Source organism: Uloborus diversus, chromosome 5 (assembly GCF_026930045.1).
Source record: "Uloborus diversus isolate 005 chromosome 5, Udiv.v.3.1, whole genome shotgun sequence".
NCBI lineage: Eukaryota > Metazoa > Arthropoda > Arachnida > Araneae > Uloboridae > Uloborus > Uloborus diversus.
The window spans coordinates 159,993,483-160,008,268 of NC_072735.1; the positions used below are offsets into that span (position 1 = coordinate 159,993,483).

Here is a 14,786-nt window from a genome sequence, read left to right on the forward strand (position 1 = left end):
ATAAGAGTCATATTTTGTTCTGAATTTTTAATCTAGGTGTAAATTAAATGACGAAAAAAATATAATTTTCTTATGAGATTGAAAAAAAAAAAAAAAAAAAATCAGGCTGTATCGTAAAGTCACACAATCGAAGTGAAACTTTTTTATTACAAGGAAACATTTTAATTATTCTTCAATCACTTTGAATAGCATAGATTGTGTTTATTACTCCTTTATTTACTATTTAGACGTAATATTACATGTATGTCAATGTGCATCATCTACTTGTTCTTAAGAGAAATTATAGTTTTCGTACACATATAAATATTGCGCAATGTGACTGCCAATCACAAATGGTTCAATCGGTAGAATTCTATCAAACCCTTCGGATCGAGTCCCGGCCAAGACGTTTTGGGTATATTCACAACAAAATTGTATACTTTAAGGAGGAAAATATATAATAAACAATAAAAGAAAAAACTATACTTGAAATGTGTTGGTTGTACAAACGTGTATGAACGAATGCTCAGTTGATAGCCAACATCTGTACTCAATGCAGTACGCAACCACGGACAACAAGAAAGGAAGAAAGAGTTGAAATTTTTAGTTACACAAAAATCAACTACGTCACTTCAGTCACACAAAAGTTTGCTTATCAGAATTTCAAAGTCCCCACATGAAAATTTTCACTTAAAAAAGAAAAAAATAAAAACATAATGGTTACAAATCTTGCAATGTTACCGTTTGCCTTTTGGTAGGTGGAATCATTAGCATAATTAAGAAATCATAACCAACTGGCAATTCAGTTCCCAAATGGGACGACAGATGTGATAAGGTAATTGAAGCTTGGATTCAAATCAGTGATTTTGTATTTAATAATAATACTCACAGCCTGTTTACATTCACACTCTGAGAGAGCATTTTGACACCAGCATGCTTGATAGTAAACAGTGAACCTTAGTTATCTAGCTACAAATTAATCAACTTATATTGTGATTATCTGCATTACAAAACTATGTAGACGAAATTAAAAATGGTCATAGAAACTGTTTCAACCGGTATCCTGTCTATCTGTTGAAACAGTGACTGGGGTCAGTTGAAAAACACTTGAAAAATGCTAGGAATCGTGTTATTGCATACTTATTTAATAAATAAAACGTATATGGATCATTCCACGTCAAATCGCCTAAATTAAATAGTCGGCCGTGCCGTCATGTCTCCAATTTTTCCGATTATTTTTTACGAATAGATATCTGTAAGAAAAGCCAAAATTAATTTTTTTAGATTTTTTGAATGAAAATTACGTTTCGGAGAATTTTTTCAAAAATTCGATTATTGATCATTTTTTGGAGTTACTGTTTGGACATGAATTCAGAAAGTCTCTCTTATTTCTTTATTTTTCAACCAATTAAGCTGAATTTGGTATCAATTTCAAGCTAATATTTTTCTCTTTCAGTGTGAGCGACAGAAAGTATTCTATACTAGCCTGCGTGCCCGGCGTTGCACGGGCTACTTAAAAAATGAAAGAGCTGTTCAATTGATGTTTTTGTATTATTCTGACATCAGTTTCTAAAGCGCTAAGGAGTAAATAATTACGCGTAATGCAAGGTTTGCAAAACACCAGTAGAGCATATTTTTGGCAAAAACCTGTTTAACGTTAATCATATTTATCAATAATACAAGTTATGAGTATTTTCAATTAGCACAAAAGATGAAAATATATGCATTCTCAACTATAATATGTGCTCACTTTAAACTGAATTAAATCTGATAGAATATATCTGAAATATTTATGTACAATTACAATCAGCTTTTTACATAAAATGACACACTTTTTTGTTGATTACGTGAAACTAAAGCACCAAGACTTAATAAATACCAATAAGCATTAATTTAATATCAAGTCATCAGATTCCAATTAAGCTTTAGTTAAAATCCTTAAAAACAATCTTTTTTGTTCAACTCTGTTTCACTTAAAGAAATCCAAACAATCGTAATTTAACGTGTTCTTTTAACGATACAAACTGTATTGCAAAAATCGAAACAGGAAGGAAAAAGAGATTTATTAAAATTCGAAAACTCACCCATGTGACGGAAAAAAGTCCAACAAAATAAACATAATTAGTCGCACATCCTAAATGTACCCAAATATGAGGCCGGTGAATGATAAACTTACACTTCAATCAATAAACATTACTGAAGAAACATTTTTCATATGCTGAAAATAGTTAAGAACGTTGAATGTGAAAAAATAAGAAAGGACAGACGATAAATGTCCGAATAAAGCAACCAATTTCAAACTAATTAAAAATGAAATTCTAGATGGAAACGTTGTTTTAAGATTTGAACAGCAGCCAAAAAAATCTCTTTTGACAATTATTAGAATTTTATTTGCTCACCCATATGCAAAATGGCAACAGGAAAGAAATAAAAATTCCGGAATAGCGTTATGTTAATTAACGTTTTAGTTAATATCCCCGCTAATTAAAGTCGTACAATTATGAGATTGGTCCTATTGTTTTCTTTGGAAAACTTCGAATTGATCGGTATCTCGTTTGACTCCCGATTCGCAGTGGTTCTCGAAAAGATCGATCTTCAGACAGACAGACAGACAGACAGACGGACGGACGCGAACAGATTTTAATATTATAGTGGATGAACAGAGAGTTGGGTGTTGCCACTCTTTATCTAAAGTCAGTTTTTATAATTTTTCAATTGGAAGATTAAATAAGTTATATCTATGGAGTACCTACTACGATCTACATTAAATTTTTTGCAGCATATTTAAAACATTCTCTTGCTATGCAGAAAAAAGTAGAAGGGTGTTTTTTGTTGTTTTGAATTTAAAAAACAAAGTTTGTTTTGCAGAAAATACAAGTTTTCTATTACTTTAAATCCCTTTTAAGCTTAAAAAAGGCCAAAAACTTTTCAGAACAATTAATACTGGACTCGCAAAGGATTTGTATCAACAGTTATTCGCTAAAAAGTTGTTTACTTTTGAAAAGAATTGTGCAAGAACCTCCGTTTTAGACTTCTCAAAAATAAATAAATAACACTTTTGATTGAAAGTGCACTAAATATTAAGAATAATAATTTGAAGAATAGTATGAAAATATTTTTAATCGAATTATTCTGCTTTTTTTTGACATTAAAGGATGGAAAAAAAATACTGTTGAAAACTTTTCTTAGCATAATCTTGTTTGGATTACGTTACACCTGACAATAAACTTCCACACTTACAGTAAGTACTCCACAACTCTAGACTTCTCTGAAAAAGATTATTTTTGCTGATTCAAGTACATTTTAAAACCTGGTTGAAACTTATTGATAGAAATTCTGACTTTTTCATCTTCTGTTACAAAGGAAATAGTAAATTTTTAAAAAAATGCCGTCCGCACAAGCATGCGTTTCATTTCACATTTTATAATTGACGAAAGCTATGTGTCGATTAGCTTTCAAAGCGAAAGAAGAATGATAAGTATTTTAAGAGCGGAACATTGCATTAGGCGATTTGACGTGAAATAACCCATATTATAATAGTCTTTTTGCGATGTATTTAAAGGAAAAAAAAAAACCCTTTTCCCAAGAAAGTTGAAATTAAATTTTAAGCTTATAAAATCCAAGTAAAGCGAACGTAAATTTCTTTGTAACAAAATGCTTTCAATGACGAATGGGGGATAATCAAGGGGAATGGAACGACTGCATTTATGTCGAAATGAAATGGGGAATTATTTCCAACTTGTCTTGTAGATTCAGAAGTTTTAGTATCTTGATTGATTCTAATTTCCTACACTTATTGGACAAGTTAAAAATATTTTTTATTTGTTTCGCCAACATTATGCTGCTATCCCAAATCTTTCGCTTTTCCATTCCCCCAAATTCTCTTCTAAACTACATTTTGCATCATTTAGGGAGATTCTCAATTATAACACACTAAATAAGGTTTAATAACGTTTAACAGCTATTCAAGGCTCAAAAGCTCGCTTGAACCTTCTAGAGTCTTAAAATTAAATGCACAAGGAACAACACTCATTCATTCTGATAGGAATTTTTATGGCTTTTAAGTAGCAGTGTTTTCCCATTTGGACTTGAAATATTTCAGCTTTTTGTTTGAATTATGTTTAACTCATTTTTATTTTATTTTCTCTTTGATCAGATTTGCTTTCGCATTGCTGCTTTTCTGCCTCATTTGTCATTAGCTTAGGTGGTGCTTTGGAGTAAGGTTTGATGATTTCATTTGATAAGACTTCAGTGTTCATGGAATCAAGAAAATGCTCTTACTTTTGCTAAAATGTATGGTTATTTTTCTTGCACCTCTAGCGCATGAAGAGCTGGAGGTGTGATATCGAGACTACTTTCTCAGATTCGAGACTACTTTCAATGTCGAGACTACTTTCTCAGGAGAGGCATTTGCAATATTAAACCAAAGTTCTAAAATGTAGTTTTAGCTTTAATTTTCCTTCTTCAGAGGTTAAATAACGTTTAGAATAGCTATAATTTTGTGTGGGTACTATTGTTTTTAAACATGCGGTAGGCACGGGGGGCTTCGGGTGCAATGCAACGTTTTTAAACATGTGTACAATTTTGTGGATTAGTTTCGGAGTTATCTGATAATTCAACTCCTGCTATTGTTTGAATGGGGTCGTTTCCAATATTTTAAAAGTATTTTTTTCTGAAAGAACATGCTTAAAAACATAGGATCTAACCATTTTTTAAAATAAATTTGTTTAAGCTTAATATTTTTAAAACATTACTTAAATCGGTGCTCTTTCATTGTTTACATTTCTTACCGATGACATCACAAATGATGAAATGCCATTTTGTGTTGCCATTCACTGAGCAAAATATTTAATTACCTTCTTTACTCACATGTGTTGGCAACGATATGTTTGATAGCAAGCATAGAGCGCAATTTTAGTTCGCTTCTTGATTATGATAACGTGGAAACGCGGTACAAAGATGCGCCAAAAAGCATTATTTGTGACGTCATCTAGACCACGCCCTGTTTGAAGAATCGGACATTTAAAAAAAAATTAATTAAAAAATAACTGTTCGGAAAATGAAAGAATTTTCTGGGTCCATGTTATTATTATTATTATTTTTTGCTTATTCTATTAATTTCAGTGACTAAAAGTACTACTTTTGTCTGAAGGAAACAACTCCATTGTATCGAATAATTTATAAATTAACTCAAACATTTATACGTTACGTCTATGTTGCACTGGTGGTGTGACATTTATACAATGTACTGACCAAAATCTAGATTGCAATTGAGGTAGTGAGAAGCAAAGGAGTGCTAATTTTAAAAGTTTATAGATAACCAACACAAATAACAGGGGAACCTCTCCTCTGTTTTCGACACTAGGAGCTCTGGTGGATTCTGCTGTGCAGTAGGATTTAGAAAAAAAAATCAGCGAAAGCCTATCTAGAATCTGAACTTATTCCTTGATCGCGTTCCTTATAAACGCGTTATGTAAGGAACTTTAAAAAGTTCACTTACACCCCTTTGCGTCTCAATGACTCAATTGTTCCCTGGTGACTCAAGCTTTTCTCTTTTAAGTGAGGAAAGTGTACATACCTTAAGCACGTGAATAGTAGTTGACTATTTATTATTAAATTTAATTTATTAATTTATTCATTTTAAAATTCTATTGAAAAATATATATGGAATTCTACTCATCATTGTGTAACAGTTAATATAAATATTCCACAACTTACCATTTTTTTAGCAAGAAGTTACCTGAATAAAAAAGCTTCAAGTTATTCTACGAGTCATAATATATTTAGAACGTAACACTTCCGGATTAAAATGTTTCGACACATCCTGAGAGGGGGGGAAAAGAAATTGTTATATTACGTTACAAACACAGGCGTATGCATCTAGAATGAAAATGAGCAGTTTTGGGAGTATTTTAGATCGTGTTTTCTGTGAGCAAAACTGGCATCGCAGGGTAACCATAGCAACGTTTGCGGTTTTGAAAGTAAACAACATTTGATCATGCCAAATACTAATTTGTCATTCTGTTCGATCATGTTTTGACGTACATTGGCAATTAATAACGTATTATTGGCCCAATTTTTTATTTTATTTTTAAAACTTTATGAATTTATTTGCTTATTTTCAATATCAAAAGAAAAAGTCTAGATCAGAAATAACTGAAATTACCATAATTGAGAGTTTTGTGTCATAAGATTTCGGCATGAATAAAAATTGATTCCAAATTTTTTCCCATAAATATTAGAGTAACAATTTTGCCTACTATCCTGTAAAAATAAAAAAAAGAAGAAGAAATACAAGGAAGAAGGTTTAGTGAATCTTTAAAATATCGCTGTTCAACAAACCAAAAGTTTTTTGGAAAAACTAAAAATAAGTAAAACAATAAAATCAAGAAAAATTAAAAATTTTGAAAGTCGGGTTTTGAGATGGGGAACGTATGTTTGTCGTTCTGTCTGCCTGCTCTCCCCCCCCCCCTAATAAATTTTGAGTGAACAGACCGATTCGAAAGAACTTTTTTTCCCCGAAAGATCTTAGCAGGAAAATCTTATTCTCACATTTTACTTTTTTTGGTTTGAACAATTTTTCGCCCAATTTTGAACAGTTCAAAAAAATAAATTTTGAGTGAAGAGTCCGATACGAACAAACATTTTTCTTTTTTTGTTTGAAAGATCTCGACAAGGACAAACCATTCCCATTTTTCACTTTCTGATTTGAACAATTTTTTTTGTTCAACCCCCCCCCCCCCAGAACAAAAAAACAAAACAATAGCATCTGCGGAGAAATTTTAGTTAACTATAAGTCCCGAATTTAAATACGGATATGCTTCAAATAAACTTAGATGAAAAAGCCCTTTATGAAAAACATATGATGTAGAAGAAATTTTTTTATCAAGTTGTTTAAGAGTATTGTTTAAAAAATTAAATATCAAACTAACATTAACTATTACAAGAAGATTTAAAACCTGTTTATCAGGATAGCAACAGCACTAAATATTATTTTTTGGTATCAAATAATTGAAAAAATACGCAGATTTTGAACATGTTCTTAATTTTTGGCTTTAGGAAATAGGAAAACATTTTTAAATATAAATAGAAATACCATCTATCGTAGATTTAAAATTAAGATGAATCAGAGATAAATATAACTGAATTAAAATGAAATGAATTATCATGACGCAAATATTTTTACTATAAAATAATGATTGTGGAGAAAATTTGTTTTCATTTTCATTATAAAGTTTTGATTTAGTTATTTTGTTTTGACAACGGAGAAAAAAAAAAAGAAATTTGGGCTGCTTTGTTTTTTAACAGAAAAAAAGAGCTGCAAGCGATCCTTTTATTTTTTTTTTTTGATGAAATTTATTTATTTTCGTGGTATTTTTAGTTACTTATTTTTTTTTATTTTCCAAAGTTTATTTATTTTTTCCGAGCAAATTCCGAGGCTCTGTATTGTTACATAAAAGGAAAAGCAGTAAACTGATTTTGAAAGAAATCCTTACTTCTTATAAGATAAAATGATTGGCAATATGGATCCAGCACATTGGAAATGATTAAAATCTGATTTTTCGCTGTTGACAACAGATAAAAAGTTTTAATTCGTGGGTCCGTTTGCTGATACAGCACGGCGCTGCGATACCCGTCAGATTCTTGACGAGGTCTGCCGACTATCCCTGCATTAGAATTTTTTTTTTTTTCTGCTCGATTTTGCCAAATTTAAGGTAGAACAACGCAGTTAAGAATGAAACCGAAAGCAAAAGTAAAAACAAAAAAGGCGTCCAAATCTAAGCTGGTAGCGTTCACAGTGGCTGAGAGGTCAAAAGTATTTGCTCCCGCAGCTATCTGCGCCTCAGTTTTCTAGCATTAATTCGAAGCTTTTTAGAGAACATTCTACTCATATTTTTACTTCCTTTTACAAAAAAAAGGAAGTAATGTATTCGCGAAAAAATTTTCACCCAAAAATCGGCCTTAATTTCCATTTTGCTCACCCCCAAATGAATGTTGAGTTTTTTTTTTTTTCAACCCGACCACACGTGGATATGTTCCTTGGAATGTACAGACACCTGAAATATCCATTTTGACGATCCCCGAGTTAATTACAACGAGTTTTCTCGTGACGTCTATATGTACGTATGTATGTGCGTATGTGTGTCGCATAACTCAAGAACAAAATGTTCTAGAAAGTTGAAATTTGGTACGTAGACTCCTAGTGGGATCTAGTTGTGCACCATCCTTTTTGGTTGCATTCAGATGCTCCAAATGGGGTCTTTTGCCCTTTTTTTGGGTGGGGGGGGGGAATCATTGTTAATTTCGATGTAAACTCAAGTGGTGTTATAATTTGGCGGACACTTTGCGATATATCGCCAGTCTTTTGGTCGCCAACTTGGAGACAAATTTTGGCGATTTTTTTTTTTTTTTTTAAATCTGGTTTCAATTTGGCCACTGTTGGCGATATTCAGAGAGTAAACAATTGAATCACATTAAAACTGCTAATAATGAGAAAAGACATTAAATTGGAGTAAAAGGAAGTCATGTGATTTTCACATCAGCTCGTTTAACTTTGGCATTTCATTTTCAGGCTTGGTGACGCTTCATAGTAAGTTTTAAGACTAATCTAATGATGTTTGTTGACCATTGACTACGCTAACCCTACAGACTGTTTTTGGGATTTTTAATTTGCGTCACAGAGATTATTGAACAAAATTGTAGAATATATTACCGCTAATAGCGTTTATAACTTACATCCACCATGATAATTAAATAACAATTTCCGTCTGTTGAGATCAGAAGGCACTTATTTAAAAGCAAATCTTTTATTGAGTATGTTATAATGTACAACATGAATATCATGGCTACGAGCTTTGTAGCTAACAATATTCAAGGCATAACTTTCTAAAAAACCACACCTAGTTTCCTTACCTTATAAGTACGGAACATTTACATTATTCAGAATTTTACAGTTCACGGTTTACAGTGATACTTTTCACTTTAAATATATAAGAAATAATATGCAAATGTGTTTACTTTCAAATGCACGTACGAAAAACAATCAAATAAATTAAATAATTCTAACAAAAATTCTGCAACTGTATTCGCAAGCTATTACAATCATATCAATTCAGGGGTTCCCAAATTGTGTGTCACGGCACCCTTGGGTGGTACAGCAATAGACGGGAGGCGCAGCGAAGTATCCATGGTAACACTTTATATGTATATAATAAGAATAGACTACACTGTTAAAACTTCGCTGCATAAGGAAAATTTAAATAATGTAGTACCAACGAAAACCTCGTAAGGGTGCCAAATGATTCCTTATGGTACCCCTGTGACCCTTAAAGGTGCCATTTGTTGCCACATGGCATCCTGTGGCACCTTTAAGTCCTTCTGGTACCCTTAAAATTCCATAGAGAGCCAATTAGCTGGTGCTACAACGTACCCTTAAAGGTGCCATATGCAATCCGCAGTTTTGCGTGAGAAAATTCAAATTCTTTTAACGGTGCCGCGAATCGGGAAAAATTTGGGAATCACTAAATTTATTATTAACTAGTGGTACCCTCATGGCTTTGCCCGTAATAGAAAATTAAAAAGGTCTTTTGGTTCGCCTGTATATTTACAAATAATGTATGGTGAATTTTTCTCGCCAATTGGCTTGTACCCATGCTACGGTTCCAAGTTATAATAATTTCGTAATTTACTCGTCCATCTTACGATAATTTTGTTCTTAAAATTGGATTAGAAAAAGAACCACATCGAATTTTCGAGAAATCGCTTCGAGGTGCACACCCCCATGGTACAAACTAACTTTGTGCCAAATTTCATAAAAATCGGCCGAACGGTCGCTATGCGCGTCACAGAGATCCTGACAGACAGAGATCCGGACAGACAGAAGGACATTCAGCTTTATTATTAGTAAAGACTATAGCGACGATTAAGATTCCATTTTTACAGACCATCTAAATCGCTAAATACTCCTATTACCTAAAATTGAATATTTATTACGACTTACCGCACAAAATTACTTGTCTTGTTCCTTCTCAAAAGAACTTCCGCGGTTAACGAACTGAGAAACCGTTCGAAACGATCGAAAACAATGTCTTTCCGATCGTCATTATACGAAAAGACATAATCCCTTTATTCCCTCCATAATTAGAGGTAAAAAGCTTCCCCAGCTAAAATCTAGGCCAACGAAGATACCACTGCACAGATTTAACTTTACATAAAAAAAAAAGAAAGAACAAACCGTACAACCGGTCATTAATGATGCTCTCTAGATCAAAATATCGCGTGCCTCGGTTCGAAGGAAAAGCCCTTCCTTGGGAGGGCTGGAACGGAAGCAAATATATTCGGAAGCAGAATTATGGCTTCAAAGTAAAAGGTTTTCGAGTCGATCTAGATTATGGTGGACATTAGAGTCAACTTCACGAGAAAGTCGAGTTTATTATCTGTTTTATGATAGCAAAATCTGTCTGTATTTTGCGGATGTCGGGCTGCTTTGCTTTAATTGTCTGAAAGTAAAAGTTTGCAGTTGTAATATTCTTGTTTCTTCGAAGGTGATAAAATTGTGGTTAAGTATGCAGCAGACCCGTTTTCCCCGGCCTTCTCTTTAAAGGGGAAAGGATTTTTAAGGATTGTATGAATTATAAAAATGTTTTCAAGGGTTCTGATTTAATTGTCTGAAAGTAAAAGTTTGTAGTTGTAATATTCTTGTTTTTTCGACGGTAATAAAATTGTGGTTTATACATAAAGTAAACCCCGTTTTTTACGTCCTTTCTTTCAAAGGGGAAAGGATTTGTTTGAATTATAAAAATGTTTTTAAGGGTTTTGTTTTAATTGTCTGAAAGCTAAAGTTTGCAGTTGTAATATTCTTGAGACTTCGAAGGTGATAAAATTGTGGTTAAGTATAGAGCAATGCTTCTTCCTTAGTGAGCCGCGGTATTTTCGGAGTCGTAGAATAAGGAAGAACACTTATCTTACCTGCGCAAGAAATCACATATAATGTTGCTAGTTGCATCAATTGTTGCTAGTTTCATCAAATACCAACGGTGTGAACATTTATTTTACTAACATGTAAAGAAATCGTACGGGGAACGATAGGTTCCGATTCAATAATGAAGTGATCAAAGAACCAATTCCAGACGATGTTATCAGGCGACTAATTAAGGAAATGATGGGGGACCTTAAAAATAATGATTGATAAACTACAAATAGCTGATTTTTTTTTTAAATTTCAAGTTGACGAATCAACGGATATAAAAAGCACACTATTCTTGCTGATGAGGACGGCATTTAAGATCATTTTATTTTCTGCAAAGAATTTTCCCATCGCGCAACGGGTAATGAAATATTCTGCATTGCAGCTAAATTAATAAAAAGCAACGGGATCCAGTGTTACGACTGTACACGCGCATGCTGTGATGGAGCAGTTGCAAAGATGGGAAATATCGAAGGGTTCATATTGAATACGAAAAATCTAAATCCATGAGCTCAAATCGGTATCCTCCATCATGAAACTCTCCCGGCAAACAATATGACATATGAGCTGAAGCTAACTGTGGTTGAGGCAATAAAAACCATCACCTTCATACGATTAAGATCACTTCATTCTCATATTTTCATTGTACTTTCGGAAGACGTGGGGGCAGATCATCACTCCCTACTTCTTCACACGGTGATTTGCTATTTTTTGAAAAGCAAGGTCCACGAAATTTGAGTTGGCGAGGTACAAATTTCTGATGTTTCACGACGAAACGAAACATGAAAGTTTATCACAAGACAAATATTTTCTGGGAAAACAAGCGTACGCAGCTGATATTTTTTAAAATCTTAATGAACTGAATCGAAGAATTATTGGACGTGGTGAGTATCGCGTTCATATGTGCGCACAATTACACGGATTCAAACAAAAAACTCAGTGGAGAGCCACCAATGGATTCCATCGTGGTCCACTGGACATGTTTAAACGAACCAACTATTGTTGGGGCAAACCTTGCCTAGTAGCGTATCTTGTTCATATGTATGCACAATCAAACGGCTTCAAACCAAAAGTTCAGTGGAGAGCCACCAGTGGATTCCATCGGGGCCCACTGGACATGTTTAAACGAACCAACTGTTGTTGGGGCAAACCTAGCCTAGCAGCGTATCGTGTTCATATGTATGCACAATCAAACGGCTTCAAACCAAACATTCAGTGGTGGAGAGAGGAATTCGATCGTGGCCCACTGGACAATGGACATGTTTAAATGGACCAACTATAATTGGGGTAAACCTATCCTGGAGCATTATAAAGGCTACAAAGATTCATATTACAGCGTTACGATGCTGCCACGTTAGGTTTGCCCCAACCATATATACACTTTGAAAGAGAAGCTTAAAATGGTGGTAGAACATTTAGCTATGATTCAAATTAAAGTTTAAGCACTACTTCAAGTTAACTGGCACAAAATAATATGACTGGGTCCGTGATCCGTTGACGCATCAGCAAGGAACTTTCTTCAAAAGAAAAAATTATTTATCTCAGGAACGACCGCTCCTTCAAATTAGGGTTTAGCGCCTTTGGATGTATATTGGCTGTTAGTAAAAGGAGATTTCTGATCACGTTATTCATGAGCTGTTACTGTTACCATTATTCTTAGCGTTAACACTTTTCAAGAACAAAATATTGTGGCTAGATCCTCGATTTAAAAACTTCTCGTAGTTCTTCTCATCATATAGAGCTGAACAAAAAGCGCCACTTTCCCTCAAGACAGGCATAACTTTCTCAGTCGTGTTAAACGAAAGTTTGGGGACTTGCTGGTCATAATAATAACTGAAATTCATGATAAACTTTAATTCAATTTCTTAAGAAACTGAAATATTTAAAAGATTAAATGTTAAATCCTAATGGAAACACTTTTTTTCTCTTCCTAGCTTCGATTAGTGAATAATGAAAACATTGTCCGTACTGACATGTGAAATTTGGTTCAGTGTGCCGCAAGAATTGAACCGACTATCAAGTGTGCCGTAAAGTAAACGAGCTGATGTGTGCATCACATGACTTCCTTTTACTCCAATTTAATGACATTTCCCCATCATTGGCAATTTTAATGTGATTCAATAGTTTACCCTCTAAATATCACCAACAGTAGCCAAATTAAAACAGATAAAAAAAATCGTCAAATTTTTCGCCAAGTTGGCGACAAAACTTGGCGACCAAAGACTGGCGATATATCGCCAAGTGTCCGACAAATTATAACACCACTTGAGTTTACATGGAAATTAACAATGATTTCCCCCCAAAAAGGGGCAAAAGACCCCTTTAGAAATACCCGAATGCAACCAAAAGAGGACGTGCACAACTAGACCCCACTGGAAGTCTACGTGCCAAATTTCAACTTTCTAGGACATGCCGTTCTTGAGTTATGCGACATACATACGTACATACAGACGTCACGAGAAAATTCGTTGTAATTAACTCGGGAATCGTCATTACGGATATTTCGCGTGTCTATACGTTCTTAGGCACTTATCCACGTGCGGTCGAGTCGAAAAAAAAAAAAAAACTCAATGTTCATTCGGGGGTGAGTAAAATGGAAATTATGTTCGATTTTTGAGTGAATATTTTTTTGCGAATACAATGCTTCCTTTTTTGTAAAAGAAAGTAAAAAGGTTGAGAAGCACTGGTATAAAGTAAACCCATTTTTCTCGGCCTTCCGTTCAAAGGGGAAAAGATTTCTTAAGGATTTGTTTGTATTATTATAGAGATATTTTCAAGGGTTTTGTTTTAATCGTCTAAAAGTAAAAGTTTGTATTGTAATGTTGTAATATTCTTGTTTTTTAGAAGGTGGTAAAATTGTGGTTTATATTTACAGTAAACCTGTTTTTTCCGGCCTACCGTCCAAAGGGGAAAGGATTTCTTAAGAATTTGCTTGTATTATAGAAATGTTTTTAAGGGTTTTGTTTCAATTATCTGAAAGTAAAAGTTTGTAGTTGTAACATTCTTGTTTCTTCAAAGGCGATCGGAAATAAAACTGCAATGTATACTCTTTTTCTAGCTCTTAGGAATGGTTTAAGGATTTTACTTCATTATAGAAATATTGATAAGAGAATATCAAATCCAATGATTTAACAACAGTTAATTGCTTTATTTTTTACTGCAGTAGTTGTCAGAACAGTCAATTTTGAGCAATTTATCTGTGAAAAATAATTTGAAATATTTTTAGGACTACGATTGATAACTTACATTTTATTGAAGTCATATTTTGTAATGAGCGGGTGTACAAAATTGCTTACCGTGAAGTACATTTCATATAATATGAAGCATTAACAACCGCATCAGGTTTTTATCTGCTGTTAGTATAAAAAATATGTTTGGAATTCAACTAAGAAATGATTATGTGCATTGCTTTATTTCTCCTAAAAATGCAGTTTATAGCTTCTTAAATGAAATTCGTTGCTTAAAATTTTTAAAACAATTGAGTATTTATTTAAAAAATGATTTCAAATTGTTAGTGCTAAATTGATTAGTTAAGAAGTTTTTTTTTTTTTGATTTTGCATACGCACACAAGGCATAAAATTGATACAACATATGAGTTTAACTTGAATTTAATAGGGAAATGAAAAAAAAGGTCCATTTATTTCTCAAACAGTTCAATCCATTTTTTTTTATCTTTAAGTTATTAGAAATACTGAGTTCAAAAAATAAAGTATGGTAAACCAAAGGTTTCTATTGTAAAAAATAAAAAAAATAAATAAAAATGAAGTGGGAGCATGGGCGGATACAGAAATTGTTCAAAGAAGGGGGCGGTTCATTGTTTAACTTACATCTACTACATAC

At 33.2% G+C, this 14,786-nt stretch overlaps 1 protein-coding gene across 1 annotated transcript in view; it reads right to left on the minus strand.

The window, feature by feature from the left end:
* The window catches only part of LOC129222505 (trichohyalin-like), a 167,371-nt gene that overhangs the window by 84,593 nt on the left and 67,992 nt on the right, over positions 1 to 14,786 (minus strand). The gene's annotated exons all lie outside the window — the stretch shown is intronic.